This window comes from Harpegnathos saltator, unplaced genomic scaffold, assembly GCF_003227715.2.
Source record: "Harpegnathos saltator strain DR-91 unplaced genomic scaffold, Hsal_v8.6 scaffold397, whole genome shotgun sequence".
In the NCBI taxonomy this organism is placed as follows: Eukaryota; Metazoa; Arthropoda; class Insecta; order Hymenoptera; family Formicidae; genus Harpegnathos; species Harpegnathos saltator.
The window spans coordinates 113,356-130,033 of record NW_020230202.1 but is presented as its reverse complement, the minus strand read 5'-3'; the positions used below and the strand labels follow the sequence as shown (position 1 = coordinate 130,033).

The window sequence follows — 16,678 nt, the reverse complement described above, 5'->3', positions numbered from 1 at the left end:
TCTGAAAAGCTCCGCTGTCGACAGTTCACTGATTCAAATTCTTGCAGAGTAACGCGTGAGTAATCTCCGACTAATTGAACGACGCGACTCGTGCGCCGCGGATCGACAAATTGAGATCTGCGACAAGTTTTCGCGACGCTAGTTTGTTAGAGCCGCAGCGCTGTCGCTGTCGAAATTTTATATCCGCGAAATTTCACGCGCGAAATGCAGATACGTCGCGTAGACACCTCGACATGATAATCGAAAGATAGCCGAGGCAATTGCACCGGCTGTCGGATAAAACGAGTTCTTTCTCGCGGCGCTTTCTCGCCGGCTTTCGCGCGTGTTTGCTTTAAAGGGAAATTGACGTCTTCATTACAACTCGATGGAATTGTACGACTTTGTGGTATTTGCATTGTAAATGCGATAGGTGATAGCTGAATTGCGATTGCGAAATTTCCTGCGTCGAAATTCTTTCGGTGTTGCACACACACACACACACACACACACACACACACACACACCACACACACACACACACACACACACACACACCCGACTAGAAATTTATCTCATGGTCCTGGTCAGGTTAACCTCATGGACATCAGGTCCCGATAAGGTAATATTATCGGGTCCTAGTAAGTCATGTAACGCAGCGTAGATATTAGGTCCTTATTAAGAATTCATAGTCAGGTCCTCATTAAATTACCTTATTGAATCCTTATTACGTTTTCTTTCATATTCATATTGTAATTCATATTATATGCATATAAAATGAACTACAAATGGTTTTTGTTAAAACTTGATAACGCAAATCATATTAAATACAACGAATAAGAATCTCACCGCAGATCCGATCAACTAAATCATATTATATCATACAATACCCGAGCAGAAATCAAATACGGCAATTTTTTATGCCCGATATGGCATGACTAGGCAAGCCATAAGAAGGTATTATGAGTAGTCCTTATCCGGTCGGAATGTGGCAATTGTCTCGCAATATTTTCCGGATTATACCCTGACCATCGATGATATCATTATTCGGATGCCTGATTTGATCCTGATGGACATTTGATTAGGTTTCTCGATTTCAGGCAATTTTATCAGGGCGTTATGCAGCAGTGCGTTTCACTCCTTTTATTACGTGCTGGATCCGATAAAGTTATCCGGGCCTTATTTGAAATTTGGAAACCGGATTGGGTTTTAATACGGCCGTGGGACGATGTTCTGCTCGGGATAGGTACATTAAGGTCCTATTCTATACGGACCCAATCATTATAACCTTATAAATGTCTTCCTTATTCTCACACTGAGAAAAAATTGTATTAAAATCAAACAAATATTTGCTCAAATACTGTGACAAATGTTTTGTGACAAATGACCGACTGTAAATACACTTATTTAAATTAAGCAATTATTTCCTAAAATTCAAGAAAAAAGTTTACATTCAGAACCTCTGTATTTCATTTTAGAGATTAGTCGCTTAATTTGAATAAACGTATTCACAGTCGTATTCGAACAAATATTTGTTTAATTTTAATACAATTTCTTCTCAGTGTAATTGTCATCAGAATCTTATAAGGACTGACTTGATAGAATTATCCTTCATTCATCCCATTAGGTCCTTATCAATGTTAGGTGACCTGATAAAAATTTCTAGTCGGGCACATACGTGCGCGTCCATCACCCGTACCGTTATCTCGTTCGTCAAGTGTCTCCCGTCAGTCAGTTTTTACATTTTTCACGTTCAATTATTGCATATGTTTGCTCAAGCCTTTCGACCGTATTGTGCAAAGATACGGCAGCGCGTATCTGCGCGAGCGCATGAAAATTCCCGTCGCATCGCACGAATAGTATCATACTGGCCGCGTGATAAAAGTAAAAGCGATACTCGCGAATCGCGAGTCGTAAAATGAACGTTAAATGGACGCGCAAAAACTACCGTCAAGCGACGTCGTAAGTATCGGCGGTAATTATGCGCGCCGCAGATTTGTTGCCCCGGCCGGGGAAACGCGACATTAATGGCGGCTCGCGATCCGCCGCTAATTCAGCGGAGGAGCCGAGTCTATCCGACCGGCGATCCTCACCTTTGCGAGCGAAATCTCCGAAGGCGACTCTCCCGCGGCGCGCCGCGGCGTTCGGCATTCGGTGCAGATATACAAGTCAACGTAGCTCGTTGCAACCCAAATGATAAATAGCGCGTTGCGAGAGGGCTGCCCGCTGACATTTGAAAATGTCAGTTACTGCCTACACGAGTACCGCACGTAGGCACACACGTCTGTTGCTATTGTACCGATCCTCACCGCTGGGAAACATTGTCGTCGTTTGGTCGCCGATGCGTTCGCGAGCCGCGCGACTCGTCGCCGCCTTTCCTCGGCTTCGTCGCGAAAGACAGAAACGTCGTGGTGGAAAAAACTGTTGCTTGCTCCTGCTCGGCGCGATCGACGCGTCAACACGAAACATTCCACCAGACTCTTTAACTCTTTAACGCCTACTGGTAACTATAATAGTTACCAGAAACGAATTTAAGAATCCATAACTTAGGCAAAAAAGGAGATATTTTCGTTTCCTTTGCACTACTGTAAAGGTGAATTCTTCTTCTGAAAAATAGTATACAGATTGTGTGTTGATGTTCGGTTTAGTCTGTTTTTAGCTCAGTTTTAATGATAACCATGTTTTGTCAAATTCCAAGTAGGCATAGTTAGCATTGTTACTGACATCTAGAAGTGCACTATAAATGAATAGATTGGTATCTGTTGTAATTTTATACATTTGGAAGCTTTCTCAGATGCAAAATGTGAAATTAGAAGAATACAGAAATTCAAAATGGCGAATCCAATATGGCGGACATGAAAATCAAGAAATCAACCTGTTTTCGTGAAACCTGGAGACCTATAGCGCTTTTTATGCGGCGAAAAATGAAAAAAGATTGACTATCTAAATGGTGATCTATAAGATATTCTTCTGGAATAGTAAGCTTGGCGCTCTGAATGATAAACTTCACTTACAAACATAGTAAAGTTTCAGCTCAAAAATGTCAAGCTGACTATCAGAGTTATGTCGTATAGATTACCCTTCATTTCTCTCTGTACTCAGGTTGCTCATTTCAGTATATGCTTTTAGGATCCAAGTCATATTTACCAACAAGCAAAAAACGAACGATAAAGAAAACCAATATAAAATTCTGATATTTTTCTTGTTATCACTACTTATAGTCTCAGTTCAAAAGAACTCAAATTTTATTCTTAAAACATTTATAAAAAAAATCGGGCGTTAAAGGGTTAAAGATTCATATCGATCGCTCAGCGAAGAGGCCGAGACGCGTCACCCTCGTGGATGGGAATGATTTAGCAGATAGTTAGCGATAATTACGGTATTTGCGAGGCCGATACTCGTAATCGCGCAAATTGGCTCGCGTAATCGAGGGGGAGGGAACTCTATAAAACGATCGCCGTCGCGCTCGGCAATCATTCTCGCCGTTCTTGATCTTCGCGCGATATCTCGCACGATAATTTCAACTGCGCGCCGCCTGCGTGGCACGGCCGTCCCAAAATGGAGCCGGGCAACGGAGCGGTGCGCAAGAAATCTTCCTTACAACATAGAGAAAACGAGCGGCCGCGCATTAGCGGGCATTAATCCGCCGGTATTCAGCGCGCCGGTAGCCGCGCGCCGGAGAGAATTGCGGAGGCAGCGCCGCGGCGTGGCGCGGCGGATAGAGATACGCTCCTTCTCTCGTTCTTTCCCTTGTGCGCGCACGCTGCGCTTATTATAATTTTTACTGGTCTTTACGATCGCGCTCGCGCAGTCGAACGTGCTATCAAATGCATACCTAACTGTACCGGGACATTCGACACACGCTCGGGCGCACGCGCGCGCGAGCATGCTATGTGCCGTACAGAAATAGCGTAACGCGTTAAAACGACGAGCGTCGGACCTCTATCATTTTTCGCGCTCACCGCCGCCGCCGCCGCCGCCGCTGCCGCTCGTTTCCACGGCCGCGCGTTATAAGCTTTCCGGAAGTTACGTCCGTCCGGCATCGCGGAAATTCTCCCGCCTTGCATTTTTAACGACCTCCGTCGCGCGCTGCGCGATATGAGGGTAATACGATAGTAAGTATGGCAACTTTCTACGGGAGGTAACGCGTGTTACCCGCTCCCTCCTCCCCCCCCCCGGAGAAGAGAACCGGCAAGGAATAATAAGGATTTATTTATTCTGTAACACCCACACCACGCTCTTTCGCGTTTGTCATCGTGGCCGATTGAAAAATCACCGGGGATGAAAACGAGAGGTACCAAGATGAGAAACAGCATTATATTAAGAATTAATATCAGTTTTGTCAAAAATATTCCAATCACAGCTATTGTTTCTTAATTCTTTAATATTAATCTGCGATATTTAGCGATTATCTGCGATATCATTTACTAACAATAGACGTAATAAAAATCATATTAATTAATGTCATCTTAAAGATGCAGCTTCTTTCAATATGCGTTGCTTTTGTTTTTCAATTGGAAGAAAACGGCGGCTAAAGGTCATAGAATTCTGACAGAGATTTATGGTGATGTTGCTCCACCAATTAAGACACGAATATTGGTTTAGACGATTCAAAAGTGATGATTTCAATGTTAACGACAAAGATTGCAAGGGAACAATCAAGAAAACTTGAAAATACAAATTTGCAAGCAACGAAAATCCAGCACAATCCACTTCAGAACTTGCCAGAGCATCAAATGTTGATCGTGCAACAGTTACTAAACGTTCACATGATATAGAAAAGATTCACAAAGAAGCAAAATGGGTTCCACATCAATTATCGGAAAATGCCATTGCGAATCGGATGAACATTTGCATTTCGTTGATCGCCAGACAGACATGAAGACAGAAATGAAGAGTTTTTTGTACCGAATTGTTACTGGGGATGAAAAATAGACCTATTTCGGCAATTCCAAACGAAAAGAAACATGGATTGATCCAGGCCAACCAGCAACATCCATTCCCAGGCGCAATATTCATGGTTCAAAAGTATTGCTGTGTATTTGTTGCGGTGGGATTAAGAAGGTGTTGTGTACTATGAGCTGTTAAATCCGAATGAAACTGTCACCGCTGATCGTTGTCGAGAACAATTATACAAATCGAAGCGAGTATCGGACCAAAAACGATTACCAATTGCGAGTAAATGGCGCAAAATGATTCTTCTTCACGACAATGCTCGACCTCACTCCGCATATTCTCCGGACGTTGTTCTATCCCTTTATCACTTGTCCCGGTCGATGCAACACGCTCTAGAGGATACACACTTTCCTAATTTCGAACACGTGCGAAAATTTACTGAAAATTGAATCAATCAAAGAAGAATCCTTTTACCTTCGCGGAATCCACCATCTCTCGGCAGAAAGATGAAAAAACTAGAAAACGAAGGAAAATATTTCGAATAAGATATTCGTTTTCATTATCTTGTTTAAGTAAATCAGTTTTTAAGAAAAAAGAAAAGAAACCTTCAAAATTAAATTGTACTCCTAATACTTTGCGAAGAAAGATTGCGTTTCGGCACAATCTGGATGTACCTTAATTCACTCGTGTCGTTTCATCAAGTTTTTGAAGGATGTCTTCGCAAACGAAGATCCTGCAAATCATGAAAGCGCATCGATCCGAGTCCTTTTTGCTACTGAATTTCGACAGATCCGTCGAGATCCGTCTGAGACACTGCTAATTTTCATCGAAGATAACGAAGCTATTCGGATCCACGAATATCGAGGTAAATTTAAATTTCAAGGTTAAAAAGGAGGAACGAGAGAAAAGAACTCGTAAAGAAAAGATACATTAACCGTCGTGATTATATACGGCCGAATTACATTTCGCGAAATCTGTTTAAGATATTTGTTCGTTATCTTGTTTAAGTAAATCAGTTTTTGAGAAAAGCAACTAAATCGGGCTCCTAATAATTCGAGACGAACGCGTGCGATATTCGCGGATCGACACAGCGGACGTTGGAAATTTCAAGTTGCGCTTTACACAAGGAGCGATGAGTTTACGCGCGGCACTCCTCGCACTTGTTCCCATTATCGTTATCGTGGATCGCGACGTATTTAACGTATGTATCTTTCGCGGCTCGGCGCGACTCCCATCGCGACGATACGTATTCGTAATCGGGAGAGTTTTACCGGCGATCGCCTCTCGACGAGAGGAAACATATGTTACCGCGCGAACATTTCAAATATTTAGAGACGGCTCTCTCGGGCGGGATGCCGTATAAACTTTCCAGCGGCCCCCGTCTGGAATACACGGCCCGCTGTCTAGTCTCTTCTCTCGCTCTCACGCAAACTATTTTCGGCATCGGCGCGGACGATTCATCGCGCGAGACCGTAATCCTCATTTTATCGCGTCGCTCCGGTCCGAGAGAGGAGAGATCTCGACCTTCTCTCTCCGGTGATCTCCATCGAGGAGAAAAGGAGCAAAAAAAAAAAGGAGAGAAGAAAGAAATGCACCCTCAACTGAACTCGGCTCTCGCTTCATCGCGAGCGACTCTATTCTCTATTCTCCATTCTCCAGCCGTGCAAATCATACGCGCACAGAACACCAGCGATACCCGCAAACGCCGTAAATTTCAAGTGCCACGGGGAAGCTGCATCCGGTAGAAATGTTCAGCCAGCAAACTACCTTGCGGAATAGTTGTTACGTATTGTACGTGAAGGGAGCCCGTTAAAGAACGAAATGCAGAAATTCCTTGCCGCGACGCGCTTGCCTCCGTGCACGGGGATCGTGCATATTCCGCGTGACGCGGGGCAAAATCGCAAAAATTCCAGATAGTTAACGCGATCGAACGCGTAATTTATTCTTCCTCGACGCGCGACAACGCGCTAACGAGGAACCGAGATGCATTTTCTCGCTCGCTATCGGCGGGGAGTAATTCAGAGACGCTCGTCGCAATAGAAAGGCCGCGAGAACGGTCCGGACGGGGGGCGAGAGAAAAAAGAAAAGGGATTAAAGGGATACAGGGAACGCCCTCGAGATTTAAAAGACACGCTAACGTCCAGCGGCCATTCGCGATCGAGAGAGAGAGAGAGAGAGAGAGCGTTTTTCCCACCATGTCGCAGACTCCGCGCCGACGCGACGTGCCCCGCGAAATCGTAATAGTCGGTTCTTGCCGGAGAAATAATGATGGTCGAGGACGCGAACCTGACGAGCGTTATTTAAGACGCGATGGCTTAACTATCCGCGACGAGTGTATCCGGACTTCATCTTCTTCTTCCTTCTCGGACCGCGTCCGCTCCGGCGAGCGTGCGCCGAGCGAGCGAGCGGGACGAGTCAATAACTATCGGGACGATAAAGCGTTGCCTTCTAATCAACGTCCGGCTGTTCATTCGTTAGCGAAACGGCACGATAAAATCGATAGATGCCACGTATCCGACGAGAGAGCGAGAGGGAGACACAGAGAGAGAGAGAGAGAGAGAGAGAGAGAGAGAGGGGGGGGGGGAGAGAGAGAGAGAGAGAGAGAGCGCAAGAGCAAGAGCAAAGAGCGCCATGTGGGCTATCGACCACAGCTGTCAGCTCCCTGCGCGCATACATCGCGCGCCCTTAAAGCTCCCCTCACACAAGATCTGCCGGAATAGAAGGAAGGAGAGAGAGAGAGAGAGAGAGAGAGAGAAACAAGGAGAGGGAGAAGGGTGAAAGGAAAAATGGTACAGCCGCGGGGAATAAAGTCGACGAGTCGATACGAATGGGGAGTCACTCTGTCAATGTTTCATTTTCGCACGAGCATTGCGCGCAGTTTGCAAAATGCGCGAGGTGTTGGATGTTGTCCGGCGCGTCAGACGCTCGTTGGAGCGACGGAGAATGAACTCCACCTCGGACGACGCCACCGAGTAAGATCGATCGGATCCCCGAAGGAGTGAGTCGGTGAGAAGCCGAGTAAGAGATACTTCACCTCTCGCTTCGGTGACGCTTCGGAGAGCGCCACGAGGATGACGTTCAAACGTGCGTTTCGATCGAGTCACGGTGAATAATAATTGCAAATGTAAGATAAATTATGCTCAAATCTATGTCGTGAAAATTCGCTTGATGGTGTAACGGATGGTTACGGTGTTAACGCATGATGTATACGTTGACGCAATGGGCGAGTAAAGATGAAGCACGGACTATTCGATTGCTTGAAAAATTAGAGGCCTCGCTGGTATTGTCGTTGCTCCTTTTTTGCGGAATCTGTGATATTTCTGAGCAACCTGCGGACGCAACCCCATACTCGCGCGGCAATGCGGCGATTACAACGAGAGTAATGCACGAGAGTCGGCCTTGATGCCCCTCTCTCGAAAGGTTAAGGTCGACGTAAATAGAGTCGTGATTCATTCATACTGGGTATCGATTGCGACCTACTCGCGTGCCCAAAGCTATCTTACGTGACTCTGCGCCGTAATCTCCGTGTGTACGAGGCCTAAGGATGAATCCTGGACACAATAGCCCGAATGTTTCATTTTCGAGTGAGTCAGAGGGTCTGGTGAGACGTCTGCCAAAATATTGTACGCTCGCGCGTGTGTACACATCGAAACCTTCATGCCACACCCGTAAGAGCGGTGCAGTGACGTCATTTTCTCACAAAACAAAAAAAGTTACATTAAGCTCCATTGCAGGAGACAAATACACCGCCAGAGTGCATCGCGCGCGCATTCTAGCAACCCGTCTTAAAGAAAGACGAAACGCAGCGGCAGAAAATGTCAGATGGGCAACTCTCTTTGATGTGCTTAACCGTATTCTAACGAAATATGCATTTACAAGAGAGAAAAATCCTTGATAAGAAAAGTGAGTAGCGAGGAAAACAATATGAATATTCTTTTCCGGTGCTTCTAAAATTGTCTGAAACTGAAAATCGGCGAAATCGATTTACGTTTGCGGATCGAAATACATCCAAAAAGAAATATTCTATTTGTAAAGTGATTTTTCCCACAGTCTCATATTCTAGGCGAAGCCTTTTGCAGAAAAAATGATTCCTCTTTTGATAAACTGATTAAAGTGAACCATTTATCTAAAATTTATTAGATATTATTCCAACTATTTTTTTCTTATTCTAAAAAGATTTCCTCTTATATCAATCAATTTTCCTCTTATAAGAAGAGGAATATGTTGATTTGAATGTCGGCTTCCTTTGTTCAGTCATGCTCTACCTCCAGACATGAATGAAAAAATAATCATATGCTCATGGATCAGAATATTTGGAACGCTTTTTAAAAGAGGTATGTGTGTTGCTGTAACACATAACGAAAATAATTTACTCATATTTGGTCAAATACAATTTATAATCCATTGCAAGCAGTTGAATAATATATTCATTCTTTCAACTATATTTCACACAATTGGTTATGATCAACATTTTTGTAGCTATGAAGTCTATAACAAAACTGATTAGAAATTTACTTCTTATAACGATTTTATTTCATTCGTGCCTACTTATTGTAGAACTGGAGCCAAGAAATACATCTATATATATATATATATATATATTACTTTTCGCTATACATCACAATAATTTTTTTCAAATTAACTAGCACAATCAATAAGGATAAAGTACAGTAAGAATAAATATTAATCCTCTTAGAAAAAGATTGAATAATCTATAAGAGGAAATTTATATTAAAATCAATAAGATTTGCATTATACATATGATATATAATCCCTCTAACTTTAAAAATAATGTGTTAGGTTAGGTTATATATATAACATTTTTCTCTTAATCTTAGAGGAATTCTCTCGAGGCCATATATAGGAATAAAATCCTCTAAAATTTAGATGATTCCGCTTGTTCTAAAATTATTTTATTTTTGGTGTAACATATGCGCGCACCACTTTATTTTACGATAGATACACGTCTCCTTTCATACAAACATATATCTTTTACCATCTCCAACTTAATTCCATTATCGCGAGCGGCAATTCTCGACAATTGCAACTGAACCTTCTCGCCTGAAAAACTGTCTTTCTTTCGCTTCGCTATCCACATAGCGGGACACGTCCCGCATTTCCCCGAGGATTTCTTCCTACCTCGGAATCCTGCTCGCGCTCGGACTTCTTTGGAAGGGCATGCCTGATCTCTTTATGGGATGTTCACGTGATTGTACGGCACGATGTCGTACTTTGTCGGTAGCAACCGCCAACCCTTGTTAGGAGAAACGCATCAAGGACAACGATAGAATTGCGTGCTACTTCACGTAGCGCATCTCGCTCGATATCATACTTTTAAATCGCAATAACGAGGAGACGACTCGTGAATTCAGTGCAATTCACACATACATTGCGGTTATATCGCAAGAAAGAAACAATGTTAAGAGTACTCGAAGGTGGAGAGGATACTTCGAGTATTGTTTTCAAGTCGTTGCGATTTGATTTGGAAAGTGCTTATATCGTCGGAAAGTGGAAATCAACAATCGTCCGTCTTACGCCGCGCCATGTTATTTCGTCGTTCGCCCGCTCCGGCCGACGGGATACAATTTACCTCGCGAGATTACCGTGCAATTAAAAATCATCTCGCACGCGGACTGGGAAATTGCCACGATGTAAAAGCGCGTGAAACTCGCAGCGTTCGCGTGTAATCCGTCGTCTCTGCCCAGACGACTCTCTGCATTCGACGAATTATAATCACGAGAGCACATCGAGGAGAAAGGAAAGCACCGAAGAGATCGCGAGACAGGTCACGGCGGAGCCGCGTTCACCGATCGACCGCTATACATGGCTAAAGCGATCGTCGTTATAATCGCGCCCGCCGGTGCAATCGCATTGCGTATATGCAACGACCCCGCGTAGCGATGACGTTCGCGCGAGCCGCAAATTACAGCCACGGCAACGGCAGCGGCACGGTCGTCGGGCAATTGGCAGCAATTGACGGCAATTAGGGCTAGAACTCGGGACGGTCGTGATTCCGCGTCGCGCCGATCGCGTAGGACGACGCGACGGACGGGCGCTCTCCAACTTTGAATTTCGGCCGGCGCGATCGATACGCGACCTTGCAACTTTCTCGAGCGCGTTCGACAAGTTTGCTCGCGGTGAGATTCGTTGGCCGTGCGCTGGCTGACGATGAGGACGAGAAAGGAACACCCGAGATCATTCGACACGTACTCTCTCGCGTTCACGGGGATATTCATCTCATCTACCATTATTTATTTATTTATTATTTATTATCCACCATTACTTAATAATTTTCTAAAATTTCCTAAATTTAAAAATGACTTCTCTCTCTCTCTCTCTCTCTCAACCTCAATGAATCATTTTTTTCTGTTTAAAAGTGATTTCCTTCTCAGGCAAAATTCGATCAAACAACGTTCTTTCACGATCGTTCAACACTCGGCTTTAACCCTGAAATTCAGGTTTCGCCTGAGTAAGGTCCGTTGAAAAGCCCGTGACATCGTGACATTTCCGCAGCAAACATCGCGTAAACTGGTTCACGGATTTTTTTTCTGTACGCGATGCGTAATTGCACACACACACACACACACATATATATGTACTCGGCCAACTACGCTTTCTGTAATACGCTTTTGTCGCGATATAAAAATCGAATAGCGACTAGACACCGCTACTCCCCGCATTGTCACGTCGAGTATTGTTACATTGTGATGTAAATCTACGCACGGAGCGCGCGTAGTCGTTGCACCGAATGTCGGATTTGCGTCGGAAGTGCGATGCAAATTTCACGTCGCGCCACACCCCCCGCACCGCGGCGACGTTTATACACTCGTGTAACGCCGTAATTAGAATGGTTTCACGGTTTATTAAGAAGGGGTCAGCGTTGGGCGCGCCAAGAAGGATCGCAGACAATGCACGCAAGAGCGTTAATGACAATACAAGCTCGGCCTAGCCACGAGTGAAAACTGTGTCACCGATGTTTCAGACGTTCGAGAGACCACGTACGTCTCTCTCTCTCTCTCTCTCTCTCTCTCTCTCTCTCTCTCTCTCTCTTTCTCTCTGTTTCTCCTCGAAATGAAATTCAAATGGCGTAATCGTACAAAACGCTCGCCAACTCCTAAATCGAGTCTCACTACTACTATCAGCGTCAATTACGATGCGATCGATCGCCGAACGCACGCGAGGAGCAACGAAAGTTCCGCAGATCTAATTACAAAGATAAGACTTTCCCCGCGATGATATTCCGAATACCTTCTAAATTACTGGATCGAGAAAGTAAATTTAGCGGAGCGCCGTAAGGCGTTCCCGTGAAGAGCGTCGAGGAAAATTCACGAAAGTCTAGCCGACCCGACCCGACCCGACTCCTTCCTTCGAGTATCGCTATTAGCTGAAGCTTGAACTTGCGATACCGCACCGTATCTAATCAGAGCTCCCCTTCCAGCACGACGAAAAAAATATAGCGCGACCAAAGGCAAAATGGGACGGACCAAGGTAGTGGTGGGGCCTCGAACAGATGTTTGGTTTACAGCGCGAGGACTGAGTTCCCCCCTATGAAGAGTCTCGCCGGGTCTACCCTCCGTTGACGATCGCTGCATACGGGCGCAGCATCGACGGTACCCACTACAATAGATCCACTATTGCTACCTCCGGCCCTTGTGAGCTAGGCTTTAGGGCCACGTGACACGTGCTCGCTCCGGAACGGACGCACGCGCGCGCGCGCGTGCGTGTGTGTGTGTACGCGTATGTGTGGTGTGAACAGCAGACGCACGCACGCACGCACGCACGCACGCGGGCATACACACATTTGCACGTGTGTGCACGTGCCATGTTCCGGGTAAAATTTGCCGGAGACTCCCTTGGACCGTCCTGGCGTTCGGTTCACCATGTGAATGAGCGTCTCGCGCGGAAATTGATGGAAATGTGCGGGGAGGATCGCTCGCGAAGCTGCGTTTCCGCGACGTTGTTGTTGCGCAACGGCGCTCCCGATCGATAAAACACGCGCGGGTTGCGGATGAGCGAGAATAATCGCTCGATCGAAGAAGAAATCGGGCGCGACATTGCAGCAAGTGACAAGTGCGAGTGTGTGCGATTAAAACAAGTCAGAGTCAATACGACTGAAAGGGACGGTGGTTATAACATGTGTGTGCATGTGTGTGTGTGTGTGTTTGAATGATCGCCGACAAAAACACTCGGTTAAGCGGGATGTTGTCGCTCGTGTCTGTTGACCCAGTTGTCGAATATCAGAGATATCGCGAACTGCGATGAGAGGATGACGAATATCGCACGATAATTGCATCCGCGTGAGATTGCGCGACACGGCTCGGCGCGGAGACTCAAAGGTACAGGTTAACAATTATTACGTAGTCACCCGAAGAACATGGCACGGCTCTGTCGGATATAAATAAATATTAGTAGGCTACTATACCACTCTGAGGGTAGTGAGCGAGAAGGAATCGAAGGATACCGCGGTAACTTGCATGCACGCATGTTAATTATCTCGTCGACGTTGTCGTAAATTAGTCGCTACAAACGCGGAACGAAAGTTACGCCTTCCACGAGCATTCCACGCCGCGTCCGCGCCGTGGCTTCTTTCTTATATTTATAAAGCACGTCACACCTCACGCGAGTGACCCAACGTTTTCGTCTCTTTGGAATTCAAAGGCGTGGTGTTAAGGCATTTTGCTTGTAACCCAACACCTTCGCGCGTTTCGTCGAGCTGAGGGAACGAGGGAACACGGAAACACGGACAACTCTCAAATATTGGGACAATTTCCCCTAATACGCACGCTGGTCCGCACGTACGGACGGATATTCCACTTTAGAAGAGAAACGGCGCCGATACGAGTTATTGAAAGAAAGTCAGAAAGAGCGGAAGATTATGTACGTTTTTATCTTTCTCTCAGAGATGAAAACGTGTATTCCACCTTAATCGCGCTCCGATAATCGCCGTCTGCAACGTCCGCGTGTCAATTATCCCGTCTTCGTCGTTGTACATTAAAATGACTAACGACGCATCGCAGAGATTGCCGAGTCATCCGAGTTTAAAGTGCCAAAGTGGTATTTCCGATTTCTCCATCTCCAGCGATATTTTTCTCGCGAAACATTCTCAGCCCACGGCATATTTCCGCGCGAGGAGCGCCAAGTTTTTCTCTTTCGATCGGAGGATCTCCGCTCGAGATTTGGTTATGAAACACGCCGTTATTTGTAACGTCAAAAAGTTTAACCCTTTGCACTCACAGGAGCCCTACCGCGAGTTACCCACTAACAGCTCGGCGGCACCTTTTTAGGAAAATGTGCATACAGGAATCTCGTCATATTACGTAGTAGTGTAGTTTTGAAATCAAGTAATTTATTGTAATGATATTTGACTTATATGAATCTTCAGACATTGAAGAACATATTTATAACAAAAAAAATCAAAATCTTGTCTTATATTTTTCTAACGTGTGGTAACGTGTGCAACAGTCACCGATTGCAGGTTCGCTTTGCCATTGTTCTGTAAACCAAATAAATGAGTCAGAAATTTCTAATTGTAAATTACGAAACCACAAAATGAAATTTATTAAAAGAATATTACTTTTCCAATTGTTATTCTTCTGACGTAGTGCAGCTAACGATCTGTGCTGCTCGATACTTCAATACGATCCACTTTCAGCTTGAAAGTCTCTTCCTTTTAGGCTACAGTCTCAGTCTTGCTTGTTTATCCTGTCACCAATGGCACCATATCATTTGGTATATCGCCAAGAAATCATGTATTTTTGAAAAATTTGCGCTCGCATAAGTTTATCCTGTATAATCACTTTGATAAAGTCTTTATGTCTCCTCAAAGGGGACATCCGAGTAGTTTGCTAGACTTACACGAGGTCCCCTCAGACGGGGACATCCGAGGCTTAACCAAGGCTTAACCAAGCAATTATGTCAGTTGTTCGCCAGGACTGAGTTATAACTTGCCGTTCGCGTTATCGCGAGACAAGCCATCCGGGCGACTCAGAGATATCCCGCAGCGAGGATCGCCAGGGTCCAGGAAATTCAGCGGGCGATTACGCCGCGCTGTAAAAAGCTCTGAGTCATCGATACCGGAGAGGATGTGTTTTCTCTCATCGATCGTACACGCAGCGGCCAAGTGCAGCGCGCCGAGAGCTTCGCCGCGGCCGCACAAGTCCGCGAAACGTCAGTCTGTCGCGCCAAATGTGACGACTCCGCGCGCGTGCGCGCGATCGCGCCTCGACATCGATCTCTCGGTTGTAATAAATCGCGCGAACCGAGTGTGTTCCGAAGGAAAATGCGAGTGTACGCAGCGCGCGCGCGCGCGCGCGCGAGGCATTGAAGAATCATCCATGGGAGCTCGGTACCGTCGACTGTGTGTGTCTCGATCGCCGGCCTCTAACGTTATTAGGATCGCTCTGATCGGCGGACGCGACAGAATGAGCGATGGAGGACATCGGGTCCGAAGGAATTCTTATGTAATTACGCGCGTCATTAGTCGAAAGGTAACGAGCACCTTTGAAACCTATCGCGTCGACGATCCTGCCACGGCGATCGAGGATGGAGCCGACCGTCGCGACTCTTTCGCGTGCACTTCACCGTGAAAGCAACGACGATTGAATAACGACGCGTAGTATGCGTTGGATTTTTTTGCCAAGGGAAACAATCGTGTGCATATGTATAAGTGTGTGTGTGTGTGTGTGTATGGCTGGCTAAGGAAGATTATGATGGATACGTCTGTGATATCTGATGCAACGCCAATCGGAGGCTGATAATCCGCTTGATAAATTGACTCTAATGATCGTAACGTTGCGTTACGAGAGACACGACCGTGTCGCCTTTTCGAAGAGATCAGATTAATACGTTCGATTATTCAACCTCTTCGGGATAATCTTGTCTGGCGCGAGTTCTCAACAGAGAAAAAGGAGCAGTGTCTCATTAGCAAAGTGCAAATACGATTATAATCACCTGATTGAATAAAGTCGAAGACTCTGGCGGCGTAAACCGTACGGTGTTGATCGCTCGTAGAAGAATGGAAGACGATACGAAAGTAAAAATTTATTCATAATGTACGCAATTCATACGTGAATGAGACAAAGTAACGTGATGAGATTAACGCGCTCTTTGGATTGAGTGTGATCACTTGATTTTGAATGATAAAATACTAAAGAGATAAAGAAACAAACGAGGAGAGAAGAAAAAAGAACAATCGGAGGGCAAAGAGAAACATTGCACGCATTTGTTCCGTCGCGCTTTTTACTTTTTTTTTCTTTTTATAATTCGGAGCATGATGTCTCATGGCGGCTCATAACGACCGGAGTTTGGGCACATCTTGAAAGGGCAGACTGCGCATAAATCCGAACTGTTGATGCAACGATGAGTGCAACACAGCGCTGACGGAGAAAGGGCACGGAGAGAAAGAGGCAGAGAGAGAGAGAGAGAGAGAGAGAAAAACATTTCTCGCGTCTCGGATCTAAACGGATATCTGGCGGAAAGTACATCCCGCGTCGAGAGGGCTGCCATTTAATGCGTGAGTGCGAACAATTTAGCGGTTATTTTCTAATATAAACGAATGTGCGCCGAGTAACTGACAATTGCTAGCCGGAAATAACCGATCGTCTTTCATCGACGCGCCAAACACGCCGGGGACTGGTGTTGGATCGAATATTAAAATGATACGCTCAATCGCCCTTACATATTTTATGCGCCCTATGCCTTACTATGGCGTGCAGCCGAAAGCTTGAGAAACGGACGGATACGTGGAAATTACCCCTGGCTTGGTTATTTTCACCGCTAAAGCCGATCATCGGCACTTCGCGAGTTA

The 16,678-nt window shown here is 45.5% G+C and overlaps 1 protein-coding gene across 4 annotated transcripts in view; it reads left to right on the top strand.

The window, feature by feature from the left end:
• Positions 1–16,678, top strand: part of DAAM (disheveled-associated activator of morphogenesis-like protein) — a 107,543-nt gene that overhangs the window by 2,967 nt on the left and 87,898 nt on the right. For 2 of the 4 annotated variants that reach the window (XM_025300991.1, XM_025300988.1), the window contains exon 1: positions 12,631–13,208. The exons of 1 other annotated variant lie outside the window; for it this stretch is intronic. The gene's annotated coding sequence lies outside the window, so the exon portion shown is untranslated. Of the gene's footprint in view, positions 1–12,630; positions 13,209–16,165; positions 16,385–16,678 lie in introns of those variants that run through there. One more of the 4 variants, XM_011141853.3, reaches the window with a different exon arrangement.